The sequence below is a fragment of the Macadamia integrifolia genome, chromosome 5 (assembly GCF_013358625.1).
Source record: "Macadamia integrifolia cultivar HAES 741 chromosome 5, SCU_Mint_v3, whole genome shotgun sequence".
Taxonomy (NCBI): domain Eukaryota; kingdom Viridiplantae; phylum Streptophyta; class Magnoliopsida; order Proteales; family Proteaceae; genus Macadamia; species Macadamia integrifolia.
The window spans coordinates 38,450,351-38,455,006 of record NC_056561.1 but is presented as its reverse complement, the minus strand read 5'-3'; positions in this window follow the sequence as shown (position 1 = coordinate 38,455,006).

The window sequence follows — 4,656 nt, the reverse complement described above, 5'->3', positions numbered from 1 at the left end:
AGTGGCTAGCTAACGGAGTGCTAACCGGCTTAGCCTTTTCCATATTGAAACGCTCTAGCACCTTTTCAATATACCTCTTCTGAGTTACCCAAAGTTTTCCTGCATTTCTATCTCTAAAGATTTCCATGCCAAGGATCTTCTTAGCGGCACCAAGATCCTTCATCTCAAATTCAGCACTCAACAAAAACTTCAAAGAGACTATATCATGTTTGTTCTTTGCAGCAATGAGCATGTCATCAACATAAAGCATCAACAAAATAATGGAATTATCACTTGACACTTTATAATAAACACAACTATCATACTCACTTCTTGTGTAGCCAATCTTCATCATGTGGGAATCAAAGCGCTTGTACCACTGCCTAGGAGATTGCTTAAGACCATAAAGCGACCTCTTAAGCAGACAAACATGGTCTTCCTTTTCCTGCACCTTGAAACCTTCAGGCTGCTCCATGTAAATCTGTTCCTCCAAGTCACTATGAAGAAATGTAGTTTTCACATCAAGTTGTTCAAGCTCTAAATCATACATGGCCACCAAAGCAATTAGTACCCTGATCGAAGTGTGTTTCACCACTGGAGAGAATATTTCATTGTAGTCTATCCCCTCCTTCTGTGCATAGCCCTTGGCTACAAGTCTAGCCTTATACCTTTTACGCTCCTTCTCAGATGCTGCCTATTTCTTACGAAAGACCCATTTACACCCAATGATTTTTCTTCCCTTGGGTTTTCCCACAATCTCCCAAGTCTTATTCTTTTGTAGAGATTTCATTTCCTCCATCATAGTTGTCATCCATTTATCATGCTGTGCATCACTCAAAGCATCATAGTAGGAAGATAGATCACTTGTACCTATAGTGAGGGCATAGGCAACCATGTCCTCAAACCCGTATCTCATAGGTGCTTTGTGAGTACGCTTCCCTTTACCCTTTGCCACAGTATAGGGAACTTCTACTGCTTCTTGTTGTCCGGGTAAGTCACTTGATGACTCATTCTCTCTTGTTGTTTCTAACTCACCTAACTCCACCTCCACAGTAGAATCTTCTTTATTTTCATCAATTGCTTGTGAATTGTAATTTGACTTCACTATATGAGACTCATCAAACACAACGTCTCTGCTAACCACAACTTTCTGTGAACTTGGATCCCACAACTTGAATCCCTTTACGCCTTTCTTAAAACCAAGAAAGATACACTGCTTAGACTTTGAGTCTAGCTTGGAACGCTGCTCACTCTCAACATGCGCATAGGCTGGACAACCAAATATTTTTAGAATAGAATAATCTACTGGTTTTCCTGTCCATACCTCTTCAGGAATTTTACAATCAACTGCCTTTGATGGAGACCTATTGATGAGGAAACATGCCATGTTCACTGCTTCTGCCCAAAATCTCTTGGTCAACCCTACATTTAGCCTCATACTCCGAGCTCTTTCTAAAAGTGTTCTGTTCATCCTTTCAACTACACCATTTTGCTGTGGTGTCTTTGGAACCGTGAAGTGACGTGTAATCCCTTCAGCTTTGCACAATTCTAGAAACGGCTTATATATGTACTCTCCTCCATTGTCTGTTCTCAAGTATTTAATTTTCTTTCCTATCTTCCTTTCTACCTCAACCTTCCATTCCTTAAATTTAGTGAACACCTCACTTTTATGCTTCATGAAGTAGATCCAAACTTTCCTTGAGTAATCATTAACAAAGATCACGAAGTATTCTGCCCCACCTTTAGATTTTGTTATTGAAGGACCCCATACATCGCTGTGTATATAATCAAGCTTCCCTTTACTCTTATGTTTTGCAGTTTTGAAACTAACCTTGCACTATTTTCTGAACACATAATACTTGTAGAAGTTCAATTTACAAGTTTTTACTCCCTTCAACATTTTCCTTTTATGAAGCTCCATCAATCCTCTTTCTCCCATATGTCCTAACTGCATGTGCCACAGATAGGTATCATCTGTATCAAATATTGCATCTGTAGTCACAGATGCTCCACCTATAACTGCGTTCCCTATGAGTCTGTATAGGTTTCCTGCTAGCTGTCCCTTCATGACAACCATTACACCCTTAATAACTTTGAGAACTCCACCTTTTGCTGTACTTGCAGCCATTTGAATCAAGTGCTCCCAAAGATATTAAGTTTTTTCTTAATTCTGGTACATGTTTCACATCTGCTAAGGTTCTTACTATCCCATCAAACATCTTGATTTTGATAGTGCCTATCCCAATGGTCTTGCATACGGCATCATTCCCCATTAGGACAGACCCACCATTATATGGTTAATATGTATCAAACCAATCCTTATGTGGACACATGTGATATGAACATCCAGAATCTAAAATCTAAGAATCAGAAGGTTGATTCTTACCTGATGATATAGAGAGTACATCTCCATCATCTCCATCTGAACTGTCAGCCACGCTAGCTTCCTCAGATGCCTTATCTACACCTTTCTTCTTTAAGTCTGCCTTCCTCTTCAAGCACTCTCTCTTCAGATGACCTTCCTTCTTGCAATAGTAACAAGAGACCTTAGTCTTTGCCCCTTTTGATTTCGATCGACTTTTTCCCAAATCCTTTCTGATTTGATCTCCCTCTTTCTATCTCCTTGTCACCTCCGAAAAGACCTTCTCCTTGAGATTTCGTACTACTGGCTTTCTTCCTTGTATCATTGGACATGAGGGCAGCTGCGACTTCATCCATCTCAAGGGTCTCCTTCCCGTACAAGAGAGTCGTTACTAGGTGATCATATGATTCTGGGAGCGACGACAGCAACAGTAACGCCTTGTCTTCATCCTCGATCTTAACCTCCAGGTTTGCAAGTTTACTTACGATCTGATTGAACATGTTAAGATGCTCTAATAGATCCGTACCTTCCTCCATCTGTAGAGAATACAATTGCTTCCTCACGAATAACTTGTTCGTTAAGGACTTCATCATGTAGATGCTTTCAAGTTTCGCCCATAACTGCGGTGCAGAATCGATACCCACAACATATTGTAGGGCATCATCAGAAAGATTTAATCGAATAGCACTTACCGCCTTTTCCTCCATCTCTTCTCAATCTTTGTCAGTAATTTTTGCAGGTTTCTTCGACTTCCCCAACAACGTTTTTGCCAAACCCTGCTGTATCAGAAGATCCTTCATCCTTTGACGCCAGAGGGTGAAATTGTTCTTCCCATTAAACCTCTCGATGTCATACTTGACATTCGATCCCTTCCCTGCCATCGTGATAGTAAACCCTAGAAAACGGAAACCTAGAGCTCTGATACCAATTTGTAGAAACGCAACCCAAAAATGATGCGGAAGATAATGGAAAAACAAAACAAACAATGCACACGGATTTTACGAGGTTCGGCAAGGCTGCCTACGTCCCCGGTGAGATGAGATCCTGCTTCACTATCAATGGAGAATAGGGTTGCAGCGCTCGTCCTCACACCTCTCAGTATTGCTTGCATTACAGAGAAAGAAACCCTCACTACAAATATAGAGCGAAAAAACCCTAATCCGGATTAAACTACAATTGCCACCCTAATCCGGATTAAACTACAATTGCCACCCCACGGCCCACTAACCGGCTAGCGGGGCCGCCGTCCTGCCTATCTAGGTACTGCACCAGTACTCCCTAGATTAAACTGCGACGGAATACAAGACATCATACACCAACAGTTATAATACTAAACGATATATCATGTACCATGCAGCACTTTTACAGTGGTATACTCGATGAGACATTTGCCATCGGGTGCAGTGTTTAGATTCTATCCTGGGTGAGAAGTAGTTGATTTTTTTTTTTTTTTGTGGGGAGGGGGAAATAATAATCAAGCATTTTGCCTCAGATTGTCTCTTTTCTGATCCTCTTCCAGATTGTGGAAGGTGTTCTATGATGATTAGGATAGACCAAATCGATATTTGCTGGCCAAAGAGCAAATCAACCATCTTGATGCAAAAGATATTGAGGTTAGTTACTGACAATACAAACTATATTAGAAACTTGCAAGCCGAGGGAGTGAGTCCCAATAAACCACCACATATGATGATCCTAGCATCTGACCTAGGTCTCATTCCATAGTGTAAATTAAAATGATTTAAAATTAACATACACTTTCTGGACATTCTCTATGGCTGTCCAAAACGGTGCCATATGTTGGATTCAAGTCAATATTTGGATTGTAGGATCTTTTTGGTAGAACTTATCTTGTTTTTAGTTCTCAATTAAATGCTCTCTAATTGAACTTAAAGGATTCTATGATGATTCTGATTAACTCTCTCTCTCTCTCTCTCTCTCATATGAAGTCTAGTGGAAACCAAAACCTGATTTCACATGTTATTGAGTTAATGATTGTTACTTAAAAAATAAATGAATAATGGATATGCTAATATGCAAATGCAATAAATTACAGAATTGACTGTTTAGGCCTCAAGTATAAGATTTAATCATTTTTAATTCATAGGCAGTATAGTTATTAAAGTAATCCTCTTCAGCTTTCTACATTTATGTCGACATGATTGCTTCATCAATTGAATTGAGTAAACATGCTCATGGATAACAGTTCTTTCATTTCTAGCTCTCGTTAATTAATCTTCATTTTCTTACTATCCCATTATGCTATTGGTACTACTTACAAGACACTAGAACTTCTCCAGGTTTTTTTTTTTTTT